The 20,853-nt window shown below is 35.6% G+C and overlaps 1 protein-coding gene and 1 pseudogene across 8 annotated transcripts in view; both read left to right on the top strand.

Moving 5' to 3' along the window:
- LOC126727320 (G-type lectin S-receptor-like serine/threonine-protein kinase RKS1) overlaps window positions 1-20,853 on the top strand; it is a 164,319-nt gene that overhangs the window by 62,232 nt on the left and 81,234 nt on the right. The gene's annotated exons all lie outside the window — the stretch shown is intronic.
- On the top strand, window positions 13,522-14,628 carry LOC126724717 (thaumatin-like protein; annotated as a pseudogene).

The raw sequence follows: 20,853 nt of genomic DNA, 5'->3' as shown, positions 1-20,853 counted from the left end.
AGTGGATTTAAATGTATAAGAAGTAGATTTTAAAGTAGAGATAGGGCTGAAAATAATTTTAATTTTATTAGTATTTTAAAATTGGTAAAATTATTTTAAAATTGAATTAAAAATTTAGAAAATAGGATGAAAATGACATGCCTGCTGACATGGCTTAATGTGAGCGTAACAACATTAAATGCTATGCTTCAACTTTTAGTAATATATAGATGGGTTTGTTTCATAAATGTTATGCTTATTGCCTATATTATCTTGCTATTTGATAAAGGTTTTATGTAAGCCTGTCATTTTTAGCAATTAATGATATGACCTGTTATGCTTTCTGCATGGTACAATGCGTTTAATGTGTATGTTCATGTTTTCATGAAAGATAGGTTTTCTATTTAGTTTTAAGTCTTATAAGTCAGTCAGTCTTGGTTCAATTTGTGGTTTTTCAGTTTTGTCACAAAATTGCCAAATGAGGAAATTGTTAGGATTTAAGTTGGTAAATTCCATGATTTTGTAATATCATCTATTGATTTTGTAATATGTGTCAAAGTCTAGGTTCAAAAGACCTAAGATGCAAATCAAAAGAAGACAGTTTTTCAAGAATAATTTGTAATTTCAGTAGCCATTCGATCAATGCTCTATCAATTAAAGATGATTTTTGATAGATGTTCGATTGTGACTAGATCGATCAAAAATTATTAAAACAAAATCTGAAGTATTTTAATTGAGTATGCTATTGCCATGTTTTTTGTGCCCTACATGCAAATATATGAAAGGTTTATTATAGCACGACTTCAACAAGAGGTTTAGAGACTATTTTCATATGCCAATGAGAGAAAACCTATACCTAGTTTTGATCAAATTATGTGTCATAAATCTTTATTCAAGAACGAAGTTGGTCTTTTGGTGAACAAGAGCTGAAGGCACAGAGTCTGTAATCCCAGTATGTTGATGCAAAGCACAAATCTTTAAGGTGGTCCTTGGAATCAGCTAGAAGGTCTAATTGTGATCATAGATGCAGTTCGCGAGACAAGGTATTCATAATTTCATACATAAGAGTGTTAGGACATATGTGTTTCACATGTTAAGAACATATGTCATGATTTTATGTAATTGGCTTATCCTTTGACAAAACGCACTCTACTTGTATTTGGATAGATTTAGGATGTGTTTAAATACTTCAAGAAACTATGTTTCAAGATCAAGTGTTGAAGCCTTCAAGTCTGTCCAAGAAAACAAGCTGATAGTGCAAATTCATTAAAGGTCAACAGCTGTCTCGACAGCTGCATCTATTGAGTTTAAGAAAGCTGTTTAAGCCCCGTGTACTCGACACCTGCTCGACAGCTGCTCGACACCTCCTATCTGTCGAGGTTTAGGAATTTCAGAATTCTGATATGATTTTCTTAGGATCCGTGAATATGTTTGTAAGGTTGAATTTAATCAACCATCTTGTTGGCTTTATTCCGTTCCAAATTTACTTGTATTTCAGTATTTAGTAACCCTGTATTTAGGTGAGTTTGTTGTAAGAGTAGTGAGTGAGATAGAGTGATTGAATGCTCAAGAATGTGCAAGAAAACTGAGTCTCGCGGCTGGATCTCGCGGGTGACTCTCGGCTGCAAGCCGCTAGAAGCAGCACACGTGCCAAGTATGCCAGAAGTTGAACTGTCATGCTAGTTGGAGTACTACAGGACAAAATACGACAACTGGCCATTCTGTTATCGCGCGGTAGGATCTCGTGACTCAGTCAAGCCACGAGACCAAGCCGCGAGCCACCCTGTTTTGAAAAACTTGACATTTCACATTCTTTTCTCACCCCAGTATAAATACCTCTTATACCCACAAAAGAATGAGAGCTTCTAGAGAGAATTTTAAGAGAGAAACCCTAGAGTAAAACAAGATTGATTCATCTACAATCTTTACATAAGAGTCTCTTCAAATTCCTCAACTCTCTTCCTCTCCATTGTCAAATCCTTGAGAGGTATTTTACCAAAACCTTTTTCTCACCATATCCATTACTGTGAGAGGGCTATTTGGTGTTCTGGAAAGCAGTTAGGAAGGAACCAATTTACATTGGTTGATGCTATGGTCAAGTAGCGGAATCCGGGAAGCTAGAAAAGAAATAGGTTCGGCACAACCTCGTTGGAGTAAGAAGCTTGGAGGGCTTAGGTGCACTGGGTAGATTAGGCTTGGAGAGTCTATTGCTGTATGTATCCCAACTACATTTTCTAGTGGATTGTTTACCGCTTGGAGGGCGGCAAAGAGGTTTTATGCTGAGGGCTTCTGTTTCCTCTTCGATAACATATCGCATGCTGTCCTTGTGTTTGCATCTTCCTTCCCTTTTATCTTTGCCTTTTATTATCTACTGTGGGTTGTGATTTTAATTTGGCTTAGATTGTTTTCCAATTCCGTTTTATAGCTTTTGTTCATTTTCCGCACGCTAGTTGTTTGACATAAAGCTTGAATTGGTTAATTTATAAATTGAGGGTCTAAACGTTCAAGGGTGTTTTTACACTATTTGAGCTTTCAATGTCTTTGGGCTTTCTTTTCTCCTAACCCTAGACATATAAAATGATTGTTTTAAGGGCCGTCAAATAGTTCACAAGTTGCACAAGCATTGAGCAAACTCTGTTCAAGCAATTTGTAACCAGAGATGAAGTTCTTGCCCTAGTTCATCTCTTTCTCTTGAAGAAGTTACTGTGTATATGCACCGTAGGGTTTTATAACCAAGCATCTTCTTGATCTTCATCGTGTGGATGAACTGAAGAACTTTGCAGCCAACAACTTTCTTAGTTGGTGATTGAAGTCGCGTACTGGGATCCACGCAATTGGTTAGTCATGTACTTGGGAGTCGTGCATTGAAAAGGGGAACTGTCACTACAGAACAAGTCTAATTGGGTATTGGGATAAGGGTTCAACTGTAAGTTGTTAAGGTACTTGGGATTCCTTTACTTGTAACCGCTTGTTGTGATAATAGTGGAATTTCGGGAGTGGTGACCTAAAAATCACCCGGTGGGATTTTTGCCGTTAGGTTTTCTCCATTCGTAAACAGATCACCGTGTTATTTATTTTCCGTTACATAATTAGTTTATTGGTGATTTGTTTGTACTACCACACGTTTGTATGATAATTGATTAATTAATAACTTGGCTAATTAATTTAATTAATTTCTATCATAAGGGGTCATTCAGTTTGTGGCCTATCAAAGAGTTCCAACGGTTTAAAGCTAGTGTGAGGTGATTATGTCACCTCAATAAGTTTATCTAACAAGTACAGTCTAGGGTCCTGGGTTTTAGCTAACTTGTACAACTTCTTTTCATATGGTGGATTACTTTATTGAGGTAGAGGTAATATCAGAGTGTTTTTTCCTTTGAAGTTGGTTTCTCATTTCATTATCAATTATGTGTTCTTGTGTTGACTGCTTCAATCTCTAGATTTAGTTTATATTGTAGCTGTGGTAAATTTTACTAATAATGTGATCACCAAATTGGTCTAACCAAATCATTGTTAATTAATCCGCATAATTAACAAAAGGTGTTTAAATGAAAACTTTTGAATTAATATTTATCCTCAAATTTTTTTTTTTTTTGATAGGAAATATTTATCCTCAATTTTATTTCACTACAGACGAGTATTACGTGGAGGTTCTGGTTCACGGGCTACTGTAACTAACTTTGGAATCTAACGGCTACATTAGGAGACAATACCGTTTGGTGCAATACATAAAAGGCTTTTATTAAACGTCATTGTTTGTATTAGTAATATCACGTGGACACGTCTATGTTCTATAGCTACTTAATCATGCCATTCTTTAATTTACATTTCTTACTATTGTTTATTGCTTGAGTACTTCAAGAAATATTTGTGATTTTACTTTTTGTCTGTTTGTGTTTGAGTAATTGAAAGAGATTTTTTGAATTATTCTGACTTTTTTTTTTTTTTGGTGGTTGGGTAAGTGCAAGGGATAGAATCCTCGAGCAACAGGTTATAAAGGAACCCGGGTGCTACTTGGAAATTACTGCAAATATTATGCTTTTTGTCCACCAAAATACTAAAAACGCCAGTTGTATAAAGTTCTCTATATCTGCTTTCTTCATATAGCAGATTTTTGATTGGACGCGAATATGGTACAAAAAATGAGGTGACTATACGTAAATATTTTTTTTGATAATTCGCTAGCTACAACAACAAGGGGGGTTTTGATCGGTTATGCCATTGAATTACAAAGCTTGGCGATTATTACACTATTAAAGGGTCAACAAAAGACATTATAAATTCATGTGTATTGATTGTGCGTGCAATACATTTTACCTTGTCCTGTACCTTGTACTTAAGCCTTAAATGTCATATAGAATATACATAATACATTGATCTCATATGCTTGGTTGAGAATTCAGAGTCTATTAAACTTTAGAGTTAATGACCCGGGTTGTTTTTCCCTATTTGTCCCTAGCTCCTAGCCCCACAGCAACAACCTCTTCCTCTCTAACAAAATATGGCTTCGTCCTCTCACATGCTTCCTGTCTAACAAAATGACAGTGAACATTATTGAAAAGACGTCACTTGCATGCTAGATGTCATGTATTTCATTTTTACAATTTGATTTAGATTTTCTTTTAAAAGAAAAATTGTTCATTATATCTATATTCATATATATTATAACTAGTATCGATATTAATTTTTTAACCTATATAATATGTTATCAATTTTTTACATACATTTTAACTATTAATGAAAATATTAGTCAGTCGATCAAATTATAATGACAAATGCTATACAATTAAAAAAAAAAGGGTAAATATACAATTTTTAAAAAAGGGTATTTCACAAAATTTTACTAAAAATGATATCATTCCATCATCTTACTAAGTTATTGTAACAAAACCGGTGAATATGAATACTTATTCCATTACAGCTTCTTTCATTTCTTGTTATTCCGGTTCTTATTACATTGTAATAACCATTATAGTATGCCAAACATGCCCTTTGTATTTTTTTTTTTTTTTTGGAATTAATTCCTTAGTTAATATCAATTAGAAAGTTATTTAGGATTTTTTTTTTAAATTCATATTGGAAAATATTAAAATTTAATTGGTTTCTTAAGGGATTTAAGTATTCACTAATATGGTTGACTATAGTTGCTAAACTTTTCCCTTTAGGGACTATTTTGGAACATTTACTTGGCTATGCCTCTCTTAAATACACTTGTGAAGTACTTTTGTTGCCCAACACTCTCAATGTGATTGCCATGTTAGTGACAAGTCTGCTTCTATTTAAAAATAAAGGTCAATGCCAAAAGTGTATATATATTTCTCACAAGCAAACATTAACATAAGAATAAACACAAACTCACATGCTAAATACCGCAATTTAATCATTTATTAGAAAAAAAACAAAAATATAAGTTCGTATGTATTTTAATAAATAAAGTTTAAATATTTATATACAAAAATTTATGAAGAAAAATTTAATGATGTTTGAATAGTAATTTTTAAATTATTTTAATTGTATTTTTATCTTTGATTTAAAATTATATTTCTTATTTACTATATTTTTGTCCCTAACTTATTAATATAACTATTAATAGTGTATTTGTGTGAAAGCTCTCTATTTTAGTTGGCAAAAAAGGTGTGAAATGAAAGAAAGATAAAACATGGAGTCAAATTTTTTTTCAAAAGAATTTGAAAGATAAATGGATGAAAGTATTATTTTAATGAAATTACTTGATTTAACAGTTTAACAAGATCGAGAAAAAAATTGTTGAGTTGAATCTAAGGACTATAGAAATTAATAGAAAATTTGTAGCTAGGACCCTGTTGAGGTCTAAAAAAAAAGAGATCATAGTAAAATAAGCCCAAGAAAGAATAAGCTAAGCCCAAAAAGAATGAGTTAAGCCTAGAAGGAAAACCTAAGCCAAGTCCAAAGGGATTATACGAAAGGCCCAGAGGATCCCGAAGCCCAGAAAAGAAAAGCATCCAGAAAAAAAAAAGATCACGGCAAAATATAAGAAGCAAGGATCCTCAGGCACCATCAATAGGCGCGGATCCTTTCAGGCACAAAGAAGAAGGAAGATTGGGACAGCTCGATAGAAAGAAGACAGAAAAAAAGAAAAAAAGAAAACAAGAAAACAAAAAGCGCGAGCGACTTCTCACGGCACAGACAGAAGAGTCCTCGGGGAACCAAGACAGGGAGGAAGGATGACAACAAATGATCTTTAAAAAGCAGGACGGGATTCCGCCCAAATAGGAAAGAAAAGGAAAAGCAGAAGGCGCCAGAAGTGGGGATGCCGAGAAGGGCATACCTCAGCACTCCCAAAGAAGATAGCCAACCAGAAGCTTTCAAAAGGATCAGAACTGAGAGAAGGAAAGAATGAGAAGAAACGGAAAAGGGACTTACCAAGACAACAGGGACAAGACATGCTCTGTTCGCAAGAAAGCAAAACAGGGGAACCAATGGTTCCCCGGGACGCCCAGAAAACTCCACTATAAAAGGAGGGGATGGGTTGTGAAGAAGGCAGCGAGAAAAAAAAGAAAGAAACACAAGAAAGAAGAAATTCCCTAAGAAAAAACTATCAGAAAAATCTGTGTAGAAAGAAAATACTAAGGGAAAACAAATACTGCTTCCCGATATCCTGTAAAGGCCACTATGGCACATACTCGGATTCAACGAGAATCAAACTTCGCAAGTTTTGAAGGCTGAAATAGCCATTCAAGGCTGCAATTTTTGAGCTTGATTGGACCTTGTATCACGTCCTAGTGAGCTTTCTGTAATCAAACAGATAATGTCTTAATGAAATACTGTTTCATAATTCCCAGGATCCCTACAGCACTCTTTTATCGTCTTGCTAATCCTGTTTTTCTTTCCTTCTGAACTTACGTTGTTAATTTTTGGCACTCTTCGATATCCTTGTTTGTCATTTTTTCTGTATGTTGTCAGGAGTATTCTCTGCATTCACTTGATTCTTAAACAGCTTGTTAGCTGCGGTGAGTCAAGGCCCGGTCCACCAAATCCTTTCCTTTTCATTCAGGCTCGGGATCCTTGGGCCTGAGTATCCCGAAAAAGACACTCTCACAGACCCCAACAACTTAATTGTACTTTGTCCTAGATTTTGTTAAAGCTCTATTTCTGTACAACATTCTCAAAATAATGGACATTTGGGTGCAAGAATAAATTCAATTTCTTTGGTTTGCTTAAGCAATCAATTAGTTGATGCTACAAACAAAAGTTGGCTCCAAAGACGGCATAACATTCTCAAGGTATTAAGAGCTCAAGTAAAATGCCACAGCATGTAGCAGCTACTGATGTGATACCACAGCATGCAGCAGCTACTGATGAGAGATGCCTCAGCCAAGCTACAAGGGTAGCAGGCAGAGGCAGTGCAGGAGTTGCTAATGACAAGTGTGTTGATCAAGTCACGAAGGCAGCTGTTGCTGATAAGGAGTGCATCTCTCAGAACACAAGCATTGCATCAAATAGCTTGATAAGCACAGAAGTATTGGAAATGCTTGAAGCTATGCCAGATCACAATTTCTTCATCTAACAGCATTAAAGAAAGTTAGTTCCGCAAATCTAGGAGTCCTTTGATGCTGGATTGCCACGTGTACAGATTCTAGAAGGTTTCAAGTAACAGAATTTGGCGCCAATTGTAGGGCGGTTATGTTTACTGTGTATATATAAGAACAGAGTATAGTGATGTATAATTAATTCATTCCATTTTCTTGTAATTCACTTCTCCATCAATGAAAGCTCTCAATTCTATTTAGATTCTCTAGTTTTTACATGGTATCAGAGCGACTAGCACAGTTAATACTGATTTCCTAGTCTTGATTCTTTGATTACAAAAGATTCTTGTTTACCAAACAGAAATCTCTTCGAGAAAATTCTTGAATTTTGATTCGCAGAGACTCGATCAATCTGTGTTGGTACTGTATCTTGAAGAATCTTTTGTTTTCTTTTCAAATTTCATTAAAAGTTTCATTCAAGCTCGAGAATAGCATCAATGGCTTCTGGAGAAGGAAGTGACTCTGTTCCTGCACACAACCAATCCACACAGCAAATCCCTCAGTCCAACACAGAGACCAATTCTCCCAATCAATTTTTCCTTAGTGCTAGTGAGAATCCAGGGAATATCTTAGTCACTCAACCACTTTTGGGAATGAGGAACTATCAATCTTGGTCTAGGGCTATGGTTCTAGCATTAACTGCCAAGAAAAAGATAGGTTTTGTGAATGGCAAAATTGCAAAACCTGAAGATGATTCTCCTCTGTACGAAGATTGGGAGAGCTGTAATACAATGGTGCTTTCTTGGTTGATCAACTCTATGCATGTTGATGTGTCAAGTGGTATCATGTATTGTGAGACTGCAAGGGAGATGTGGCTTGAGCTGCAACGTGTGTTTTCACAGGGAAATGGACCAAAGATTTATAATCTTCAACAGGAATCTCACAGATAACTCAGAATCAATTATCAGTGACTGAGTATTACTCTAAATTCAAGAAGCTGTGGGATCAACTGATTCATTATGAGCCACTACCAGCTTGTACTTGTGGTGCAATGAAGATTCTAAGCATTACTCATGAGAAATCCTATGTAATGAGATTTTTAATGGGGCTCAATGAGAACTTTGAGACTGTGAGGAGTCACATTCTCATGCTTGAGCCATTTCCATCAATGAGCAAGGTGTATGCTTTGGTTCTTCAAGAAGAATCTCACAAAGGCATTGGTCATGGTTCTGCCTTCACACCTAAACCTGATTCAGTGGCAATGTATGCCAACACCAGAGGGAATTATGGAAGTAAAGCTGGCCCTGAGAAGGAAAGGCCTTTGTGCACCCATTGCAACATGCTTGGACACACTGTGGACAAGTGTTACAAGCTGCATGGGTACCCACCAGGTTACAAACACAAAGGCAAGCTAAATTCCAATGCTAATCAAGTTTCATATCCTCAAGGCCAAGGTGTTGAAGCTCCTTCCAATGCTTCTGCTCAATGTCCTATTTCTAAGGCACAATGTGAGCAATTGTTAGCCTTTTTCAATACGGGTACTGATCAAGGTACTAATCACCATGTTGCAACTGTGAGTACAAGTACTGCTGTCTCTAACATGATTCCTAGAGCTTCTGGTGTACCTGCTGCAACTGGTGTACATCCTTCATCCATTTCACCTTCAGACAGTACACATAACTCCTTTGTTGACACCATGTCAGGTACAAATTCATTGTTACCTTTCACCCCTTCCTTTAAACATTCCATTTTTTCTGCCAAAGTAGTTGATAGAGAGACCTTTCATGCCACTAATTGGGTCATAGACACAGGGGCTACTGATCACATGGTGCATTCCATTGCATGTTTCACTACTATCACTGCTACTTTAAACACCTTTGTTAATCTGCCCAATGGTGAAGTAGCTTCAGTCACTCATATTGGCATTGTGAAAATCTCAGAACATCTTACTCTTCATAATGTTCTATGTGTTCCATCCTTTAGCTTCAATCTTATTTCTGTCAGTCAGCTAGCCAAGTCCACTGTCTGTTGTCTTATTTTCTTTGGAAACCTATGCTTTATCCAGGACCTTGCTCATTGGAGCACACTTGGTCTGGGTAGAGAATGCAATGGACTTTACTTGTTGGACAAAGGCAGCATCTCCACACCTTCCACACCTTCCATTGCAGCTTCTATTTCAGCTTCTGTACCTAGTTCACAGCTTCATATCTGGCACTCCAGATTGGGTCATCTGTCCAATACCAAATTGGCATCAATTAAACCAACTGATGTACCTTGTTTCACTTCTATTGAGAACTTCAATTGTGACATTTGTCCCCTTGCTAAACAAAAATGTTTACCTTTTAATAAAAGTTCTCATTTTTCTACTTCTTGCTTTGAATTGATCCATTGTGATTTGTGGGGACCTTTCTCAACTCCTACTATTGATCATTGCAAGTATTTTTTAACCATTGTTGATGATTACTCTAGGTGCACTTGGGTGTATTTGTTAAAGCATAAATCTCAAACACAATCTGTTTTAGAACAGTTTTGCATAATGGTGGAGACTCAATTTTCTAAGAAAGTTAAAACCTTAAGATCTGATAATGGTACTGAATTTTTCATGAAAGATTTCTTTGCCAAGAAGGGTATTTTGCATCATTTGAGCTGTGTTGAAACCCCACAACAAAATGCCATTGTTGAGAGGAAACATCAACACATCTTGAATGTGGCAAGAGCTCTCATGTTCCAATCTCATTTACCTTTGCATTTGTGGGGCCATGCTATTCTTGCTGTTGTTTATTTGATCAACAGAATCCCCTCATCTGCTTTAGCAAATAAAATTCCTTTTGAAGTGTTATTTGGTCATCCACCTAGTTATGCACATTTAAAGGTGTTTGGTTGTTTATGCTTTGCCTCTACACTTTCTTCTCACAGATCCAAGTTTGCTCCTAGGGCTGTTAGATGTGTTTTCTTGGGATATCCTTTTGGGGTTAAAGGTTATAAAGTCCTTGATTTAGCCACTAATCGGGTGTTCCTCTCTAGAGATGTGGTTTTTCATGAACATTCTTTTCCTTTTGCCTCTACTTCAACTAACATTGCAGATCCTTTTGTTCCTGTTGCTGTTGAAGGTTCCTGCCTTGCTGATGTTGATGGCTTTGTTACTCCCATTAGCATACCTGATCTCGCTTCCTTAGATTTTGATGTTATCTCACCTCCTTCTACTTTTGTTCAATCTCCCTCTAGTGCTTTACCTTCTAATACTTCTTCTAGTCCTATTCAAATGCCTAATTCTGCTCAGGTGCCACATTCCTCTACACCAGTTGCTTTGGTTCCTCCTGTACCTCTTAGGAAGTCATCTAGAGACATCAGACCTCCTGCCTACTTGCAGGACTATGCTTGTACTGCTGTTACAGCTGGTGCTCCTTATGATCTTGCTCAGTGCCTTACTTATTCCCATCTGGAACCCTGTTATCACTCTTACTTGCTGGCAGTCAGTTCTAGCCCCAAAGAACCTCACAGCTTTTCCCAAGCAGTTCAGGACCCACTTTGGAGGGCTGCCATGGACAAAGAAATCCAAGCCCTTGAGTTGAATCATACATGGGATATGACTCCTTTACCTCCTGGTAAGTCTCCCATTGGATGCAAATGGGTCTACAAAGTGAAGTTAAATCCTGATGGTAGTGTTGAGAGGCTTAAAGCCAGACTGGTTGCCAAGGGTTATACCCAAAGGGAAGGTCTTTATTTCCTTGAAACCTTCTCTCCAGTTGCTAAAACTGTTTCAGTGAGGGTTTTGCTTGCTCTTGCTGCTGTTAGGCAGTGGCCTTTGCACTAATTGGACATTAACAATGCCTTTTTGCATGGGGATTTAGATGAGGAGGTCTATATGTCCTTGCCTCCTGGTTTTCACAGTAAGGGGGAGTGTGGTTCTGGTTCTGGTTCAGCCTCTTCCACTGCTCCTAGGGTGTGTAAATTGGTTAAGTCCATTTATGGTTTAAGACAAGCCTCAAGGCAGTGGTACACTAAGCTGTCAGCAACTATAAAGGAGCTTGGTTTTGCTCAATCTCAGGCTGATCACTCCTTATTTGTGCACAGCAAAGGGTCTTTGTTCACTGCTCTACTGGTTTATGTTGATGATATGGTAATCACAGGCAATGATCATGCTTGTGTTGCTTCTCTCAAGTCTGTTCTTGATCAGAAATTTGGTATTAAGGATTTGGGATCACTCAAGTATTTCTTGGGTTTAGAAATTGCAAGAAACAAGAGTGGAATCAGCTTATCTCAAAGGAAGTATGCTTTGGAAGTTCTTGAGGAAACTGGTATGACAGGATGTAAACCAGTCCAAACTCCAATGGAACAACAACTCAAGTTGTCTAAAGACAGTGGAGATTTACTTACCAACTCAAGACAGTATAGAAGGCTCATTGGGAAGCTTATGTACTTGACTCTAAGTAGGCCAGACATCACATATGCAGTGCATAGACTTAGCCAATTCTTGGCACAACCTAGAGCTCCACATATGAAAGCAGCCACCAGGATTCTTCAATACATCAAAGGAACTCCTGGTCAAGGTGTTTTCTTCCCAACTAATTCTGATCTGCACCTAAAAGCTTACTGTGATGCAGATTGGGCTGGCTGCCCTGATACAAGGAAGTCCTTAACAGGCTATTGTGTGTTTCTTGGTGATGCACTAGTCTCTTGGAGGTCTAAGAAGCAAAGCATAGTGTCTAGGTCCAGTGCAGAGGCAGAGTATAGGTCTATGGCCACTACTACCTGTGAATTAACTTGGATTTTGCATTTATTACAGGATTTACATGTCAAACATGATAAGCCTGCATTAATGTACTGTGATAACCAGGCAGCACTTCATATAGCTGCAAATCCTGTATTCCATGAGAGGTCAAAGCATATAGAGGCGGATTGTCATGTTGTGAGGAACAAGATTCTTGAAGGTGCACTTAAAACTTTCTATGTCTCCACCAAGGATCAGTTGGCAGATGTATTCACCAAAGCATTAGGAGTGGAAAGTTTTTCCAAACTGATCAGAAGGCTAGGTGTGATCAATATTTTTGCTTCTACAGTGACTTATCCTCATACAGGTTTGGAAGAGCAGAAGGCAAGAGCTGTGCTCTTGAGGGGGAGTATTAAGAGCTCAAGTAAAATGCCACAGCATGTAGCAGCTACTGATGTGATACCACAGCATGCAGCAGCTACTGATGAGAGATGCCTCAGCCAAGCTACAAGGGTAGCAGGCAGAGGCAGTGCAGGAGTTGCTAATGACAAGTGTGTTGATCAAGCCACGAAGGCAGCTGTTGCTGATAAGGAGTGCATCTCTCAGAACACAAGCATTGCATCAAATAGCTTGATAAGCACAGAAGTATTGGAAATGCTTGAAGCTATGCCAGATCACGATTTCTTCATCTAACAGCATTAAAGAAAGTTAGTTCCGCAAATCTAGGAGTCCTTTGATGCTGGATTGCCACGTGTACAGATTCTAGAAGGTTTCAAGTAACAGAATTTGGCGCCAATTGTAGGGCGGTTATGTTTACTGTGTATATATAAGAACAGAGTATAGTGATGTATAATTAATTCATTCCATTTTCTTGTAATTCACTTCTCCATCAATGAAAGCTCTCAATTCTATTTAGATTCTCTAGTTTTTACAGTGATTATCACAATTTCATCATACTCGACCACATTCTTTGAAGCTCTGTTTCCATACAGCATTCTAAAGGTAATTGCCACAAGATTCAGTAATTGAGACGCGGACTACTTTTCTTTTTGGTTTTTTTAAAATTAACTCTCCTAGTTTAGCTCCCATATGTAAAGTGAAAATAATACGTCTTTTCTTTCCTTTAAATCTGATGAAATGAAATAAAAAAATTCTCCCTTTGTACCAAGTGATCCAGAAACAGGATATAATTGTGTAGGGTCTAATTGAGTAGGGTCTCATCCTTCGTGATTAAATTTAATAGCTCCACAAATATAGCTCAATTTAGTTTCATACATCTCATAAACACAGGATTGAATAAAAAAATCCAAAGAAAAGATTAAAATGATTAGGTTATTCTCTTTGATATTTTGATTGTTTGAAAAGAAATTTCTTCTTCTTCTTCACTCTTTTGTTTTTGTTTTTGTTTAAGAAAAAAAAAAGAAAAAGACTAAAGAGGGACAACTTGGGCGGGAAAACAAATTAGTCATTCTCTTTTCGTGCCTTAACATTAACTCTGTTTTCACTCAGTTTCTCTAGTCTCTACCAACTGAACTCCCTTCTTTCTCTGCTCTGTTCTCTGTTCTCTACTGTCTCCACCACAAACCACTCTCTGTCTCTGCTTCGGCTAAAGGTAATTCCTTTCTCTTTTGGGGTTTGTTTTGCTCTGTATAGATCTTTCCATTTTTTTCTCTTTTGGGATTTTGCGGTTTTCTTTTAAATTAATAAATGTCTCTCTGTTTATCATTCCAACATAAATTAATAATAGTTTCTCTGGGAAAGTTCATATGGTCAATAAAGAACCATAAACGTTTACAACAAGTGCACCCATCCAGTTTGGCCAAACATTCAAATCAACGCGGGCAAGCCCATCTTAGCCCGTGGTGGCTTCAAGCTCCAACCAAGCAAGGCCTACTCTCTCCATCTCACTGCTCTCTGGTCCGGCCATGGCCTCTGCTCCACTGGTCATTCACGGCTCACTCCTCTGCAACAGTCTAGGTGGCACCCCACCAGCCACTCTAGCAGAAATAACTCTTTGAAACGAGCAAGACTTCTATGGTGTAAGCCTTGTCTACAACTTGGCCATTTCAACCACACCCATCAAAGGCTCAGGCAAATGCAGCTACGCTGGGTGTGTTAGTGACCTCAAAATGACGTGCCCAGTTGGGCTTCAAGTTCGGTCCCATGATAATAGAAGAGTTGTGGCTTGTGAGAGTGCTTGCTTCGCGTTTAACTTGCCGAGGTATTGTTGTACTGGGAGCTTTGGAAGTCCTCAGGCTTGTAAACCCACAGCATACTCTAGGATTTTCTAGGCGGCTTGTCCTAAGGCTTACTCTTATGCTTATGATGATCCTACTAGCATTTCTACTTGCACTGGTGGCAACTATTTGGTCACATTTTGCCCTCACCCCCGTTGAATAATCAGATCAGATGCTTATAGTTAATTGCTGATATAGTAATGCTAGTTCGTTTAGTTATTGGTCTTTGTGTTGGTGAGTTTTGTTTCTTGTAGCTGATTTGGAATAGTGGGAACTTATATTACTATTGGTATACTGCTTTCTGTTTACTTGAAGACTTATGATTTTTTTTTTTTTTTGGTTGATGTTTGTGGAGGGAGGGTTGGCTAAAAGAAAGGACATTCAACTTTCGCACTTCTCTATGAGGTGAAAGGCGTGCCCACTGTGGTGTCCGATTGGGCAGAAAAAAATTTAGCTAGTCCTTGCTCTGTGCGGAAAAAATTCAGCTAGTCCCTGCTCTGGGCTCACACAAAGTGGGGGGCCCTACACGTGGGTCGCAACTTGGGGCTCACCCACTTTGTGAAAGTTCGAAGACTACTTCAGTATTGCTTGATTGGGCAAGGCTTTTGTCCAAAAAAAAAAAAAAAAAAAATCTCACAGGATGCACATTCTTTATGAGAGTCTAAAGCAATGCTACGGGACTACTTAAGAGTAAATTTTTGACATAAATTGAAAATATGTTATATATGTCCTAGCAAGTATTTAGACCCTTTAACACAGTTTTACGGCTTAATCACTTTTAATACTAAACTAAGAACTTAGTCCAATATAAGTGTTTAGTCAAGTTTTATATTGCAAACATGATAAAGAACAATCTAAAGTAAGTAAAGAGCAATATGAAAGATGCGGAAAATAGAACAAACCACATGAAAATACCAAGACGTGTTTTCAAAAAGGAAAACCTGATCACCTTGATGAAAAAACCTCTCTACTGACCATCCGTCAGAAAACTCCAATAGCATGAATAGCTACAGTATATAGATGACTATAAACCCTCCAAGCCTATATCTCCTTATGTATTTGGGCCCTCCAAGCTCCAGCTAGCAACCAACTTCATTGAGTCTTTTCTTCATCTAGCTTACCAGAGTCACCACTGTTGAGCTGCCAATAGAAAGCCACCAAAGGATTTTGATTTGATTTGGCTTCACTAAGTTTCCAGCCATTCAACAAACTCACAACACTCAAGGTTTGGTGATGAAGGTGAAGGTTACAAATTTCTCTGTAGGATATGTCATTTGTAAGAGAAAAGGAGAAAAGGGGATAAAGAGATATGTTTCTCTAGGCTAAGGCACTTTCTCTCTCATACAAAAGGATTGGGATGAACAAATGCTCTCTTTTGATCTTATAAGTTCTACTCACACACTTACTTCCTATTCACACATGCAAAGGACATGTGTTTTGGCTTAGGTGGTGTGGGCTGAAAAGAAGATCAAAATAAGAACAGAGCAGACTGCTAGCGGGTATTTCGCAACCTTGTCGTAGGCTAATTGGTTGCGAGATGGTCCTGTCAATAGTCTCTCTTTTGATCTTTTGCCATGCAAGCTATCTGGTCGCTAGTAAATCGCCTCCTGGTCATGGATATATCACTAGTTGATGCAGCTTTCCAATGTTGAGGGAGAGGCTCAAGTACATCTACCTCAAATTGCATTAAAATCCTAGAAAGACACATTAAAAGGAGAGAATAATTAGAAATAAATTTGGCACAGAATAAAGCCAACATAAACATGGATTTTACATAAATGTGCAGTGAGTTGTGTAGGGTCTAATTGTGTAGTGAAATTTTTATGGGGGTCCTTGGGGTCGGTTAGAACTTAGAAGGTCTAATTGTGATCACAGATGTAGATCCTGAAAGAAGGGATTCATAGGGAAGAGTTCAAAAGGTCTGAAACTGGGGTGGGGTCATGAGAAATTATAGAGAAGGAATTCATAAATTGGGTTTTGAGTTGGCTTGTATGTTTGTATTAATTTAGTACAAACCCAAAAATAAATTGTATTAATCTAGCACAAAAACTATCAAAGAAAATGAAGACGAAATGGACGAAGAAAGAAACATAGAGTCATGGGTTTGTACAATTGGTGTCTCTGAAGGGTTTGTCTGCTTCAAAATTATAGAAATCCAATTTTTTGTTTACAGTCTTGGCAGTGGAGGCAATGGCGACGGTCGATCTACCATGGGAAGTTGCTAGTGGTCATGTGGGTTTATATATAAATTATGAAATCTGGACAATTGTGATCAAATAATTAACCTCAAGTGTTTGACAATGTCTTTTTAAATATATAACAGTATAGCGGTTGAATTGCTAGACTGCTAGTCATCTTTAGTGCACATACTCTTCAAAAGGCATGTCTAATTTTGGCTAAGTATTATGCTTCTCACATTTGGCCAAACAGAACTTTTAATTTTACCAAATTATTTATTGATTCACAAAATTGGATTCTCCTAGTATAATATGAAGGATTTTAGTGTCCCACTTGAAAGTTCAGTTTTGATTATGTGTATAAGCTATTCCATAGCAATCTAATGATGAAATTTTGTGATCTTTGTTGAGATTTGGTGATGCAAGGATTATAACAGAGAATAAACTAAGAGCCTGTTTGGATTGAGGGGGAAAGGAGGAGAGTAAAGAGGAGTAAAATAGAGTTGACTAAAAATAAGCTAATTTTGGGTCTATTCTACTCTACTCTCCCTCCCTCCCCCTCAATACAAATAGAACTAAGCAATGAAGAAAATAGAACAGAGTCTATGAAATCTTAGGGCCTGTTTGGTAAAAGGATTTTTGTTTTCATTTTCAAAACAGTATGAAAACAATTTTCAAAAAATTGAAATTGAAACTAGTTTTCAAATAATAATTGTTACATTATTTGTGTTTGGCTCGCTTTTTAAAAATAACTAGTAAGTTTCCTATGTAATGCATGAATAATTTTATAACGTTTTATGTAAGATAGTTTTAGAGAATATTATACATATATTATAATGAAAAACTAATCTAAATTTGAGTACAAAAACATATACATTTTGAGATATTAAATATTAGTTGAGTAGCTTCACTGTACATTTGTTACATTCTCAAGGTAGGTTTAATTTTTTTTTTTTTTTATTTTAAAAAAAATCATGAAACCAAAAATAAATGTAAAAGAGTAACAAGACCATTAAAATCAACTAATTTGTGTTATGTTCACAAATTGCATACCATGAAATAAAAGTATGCCCAACTCTCTTATTGCCTTACACTCATTGATAATGCGACATTAATATATGGTGTGAGCAAGTTCATATGCATATGTCATATAAATGATTTAAAACCATGGTAAAAAAAAAAAAAAAAAATACTCATAGAGATTTTGGCGACTTGATGGTGGTAGAAGGCCAAGATGAAAGAGGTGGTGGCCCCTTAGATTCCTCTCTCTCTGTCTCTCTCTCTCTCTCTCTCTCTCTCTTAAAAATGCTTTGTCAAACTCAGGGATTTTATTTTGGTAATAGTGAAACATTATGTTTCATTTAACAAGCCACAATATTTTCATGTTTTTCTGTCTCTTCCCAGTTCCTTATCTAGTTAGTTATTACTATTAGTCCTCAATTATTATTATTATTATTATTATTATTATTTTTTCTTTTGTTTTAAGACTAAAATGGTGGGTATGCTAAAAGACATGAAGAAGAGAGAGATGTATGGTATAAGATTAGACAATCAATGGGAAATTAATGAGATAACAGTAGCATATAAGTTAATGTAAACTTTTGGGTAACAGTAATAAATACTTAATGAAAAAAGGTAAAATAATGTTAAATGCAAAATTCGTCACATGGTAGGACCTCATGCACTCTCACATGAGGTCTCCACTTATATATATAAAAATAGATTTTCAAAATATTTAAAAAAAAAATTTTGGGAGACCATTTCTATTTTTGAGATTTCTTTGAAAACTTTTTTTAAAAAGTAATGTGTAAAATCTGTAGATCACTTTTTTTTTTTTTGATAATGATAAGGCAATAAAGCTCATGTACATTTTTAAAATTATATTATAATAATAAGTTTCAAATTTGAAGTGTAAGAATTTTTTTGTGATAAAGATAAACTTTTAAATATAAGAGATAGAAGAGTTAAGAAAAATCTGTAGGGTCCAATGTTATGAATACCGTTTCGTAACTTTTTTCGATTTGCCCATTGGAATGGAATGTTTCGATACTGGCTTATTTTGGTGTACCGTTTCAGGGTGTTTTGGAGTTACTACTATTTTATAATAAAAAATATATATTATCAATAAAAAAAAAACCCATATAAATTAGTAAGGGTTTTAAAGAAGGTATAATAATAATAATAATAATTAGTTCAATCATATATAAAATATAATAAGAGTGATAATATTTAAAAAAAAAAAAAAAAAAAACTAGATATTAATCTCATCAAAGGTGGGATAAATGATAAAATCTATTTTTAGCAACAAAACCACTAAAAAAACCCCTACATCAATAGTGCTAAATTTTAAATTTTTTAGCACCTTGCTATAGTAAGATGTTATTACTAACACCCTACTGTAGCAAATCACTACTCATTTTTTATTCCCCTTCTCTCTCTCCTCTTAGATCTCACTCTCTGCTCTCTCTTAAAAAGAATAAAAAATGATAAATAAATAATATTTTAATGAAGTGGTAAAAAAATAGAAGTTTTGATGTTAGGTATATTATAAAGTGATATATAAAATGCTATAAAGATGATTTTTTAGATACTAAATGCTAAAAATTTTAAAACTCTTGATGAAAATGCTCTTAATAGGTGGGGCTAAAAAAACAGAACAAAGAAAAAAAAATTCAAATTCTAAAACAGAACAAACAAAAAATTTTAAAACAGAGGACATAGCATTAAGGAGGCTGACAAGTACATTACAAAGGTTAAGGCAGATTGGCAGGCCCGAAAACCCACCGAAAAAAGAAAAAGAAAAAAAAAAGGGGGTCCGAAACCCACCAGAAGAAGAAGGAGGAGGAGGTAGAATTTTTTATCTTCTTCTTGTTTAACATCTTACTTTCATGTTAAGCCTAAAACGATGTGGTCTTGGTCTTCTTGTTTAACACCTTACTACCACCCCATTTCTAATATATATATATATATATATATATATATATATATTTTTTTTTTTTTCTCTTCTGGTATCGTGGTCAAAAAAAGAAATGGTAAAAGGGGATTCACCGTTATTTAAAAAGTAAACGATTTAACATGAAAGTCAGGATTTTAGGTACTCAATGTGTGATTCTAAGTTCAACTCATGTAGTCAATTATGTTACAATGTTGAGTTTGACTGGTCAATAAAGGAATTTACAAAATCCATGTTTTTTATAAAATTGATGCTTTAATGCCTCCGGTCCCTAGACGCAATTCTGGTTGACTTGTGATGCTTGGCTTATTTTTAGTTTGGTTCAACTTTTTGAATTTGAGTTTTTTTTTTTTTTTTTTTTTTTTTTTTTTTTTTTTTTTTTTTTTTTAAATGGGGGTTTTTAAAAAGTGGGGTATGAAATTAGGTTTTAAAAAAATTGAGTATTCGGTAAAAACTGTTAAAAAGTACTTTTTAAAAAAACTGTGTGTTTAGCTAACACTTATAAAAATGACAGTTTGAGTTATAAATTATCAAAAATGACAATATATATAAGGGGGTTTCTTTCATACTTAAATCAACTATTTAATAATACTTATTTAAAAAACCTACTTAATAATAATAATAATAATAATAACAATAACAATAATAATTTATTGTTAACTAAAATTTGTTGTAAAAATATTGTTAACTAAAATTTGTTGTAAAAATATTTTTATAATATTTTCACAACAAATTATACGTGGTAAGTTATTACTGATTTTAATTTGAATACACCACTTAAATTATTATTTTTCACTAATATTAACTAGTAACAACTCACTACTTAAAATTTATTGTGAAAATATTACGAAAGTATTATAGTAGCATTTCTTAGTTTTAATTTTTTATTATTTATTTTATTTTTCTCTTTATCTCTTTTTCTTTCATCCACACGTTATTTATATTTTTTTTCTCTTTTTTTCTCCGCAACACACATATCCTTTACCTTCTCTCTATCTTCACTTTTGACTTTTCTTTATACTTTTCTTCTTCACCAGACTAATACCATTTCGTCCACTCAAATTCCAGAACATACCATTTCTTTTTTCTCTTCCTCTACTTTCCTCCACACATTCAGCCACACAGCTCACACCCACACACTTCTTCACCTTCATGGGCGGAGCCATGTTGAAGGGTGGGGGGGCCATGGCCCCCCCAAAATTTTGAAATTTTTTTAAATATATATATATATAATTATTTTAATGTTTTCAAAATTTAGTCTACAAAAATAAGAGTTGCCCCCCCCCCC

This window comes from Quercus robur, chromosome 5 (assembly GCF_932294415.1).
Source record: "Quercus robur chromosome 5, dhQueRobu3.1, whole genome shotgun sequence".
In the NCBI taxonomy this organism is placed as follows: Eukaryota; Viridiplantae; Streptophyta; class Magnoliopsida; order Fagales; family Fagaceae; genus Quercus; species Quercus robur.
Note: the sequence above shows the minus strand (reverse complement) of the source record. Positions and strands in the feature narration are given on the sequence as shown.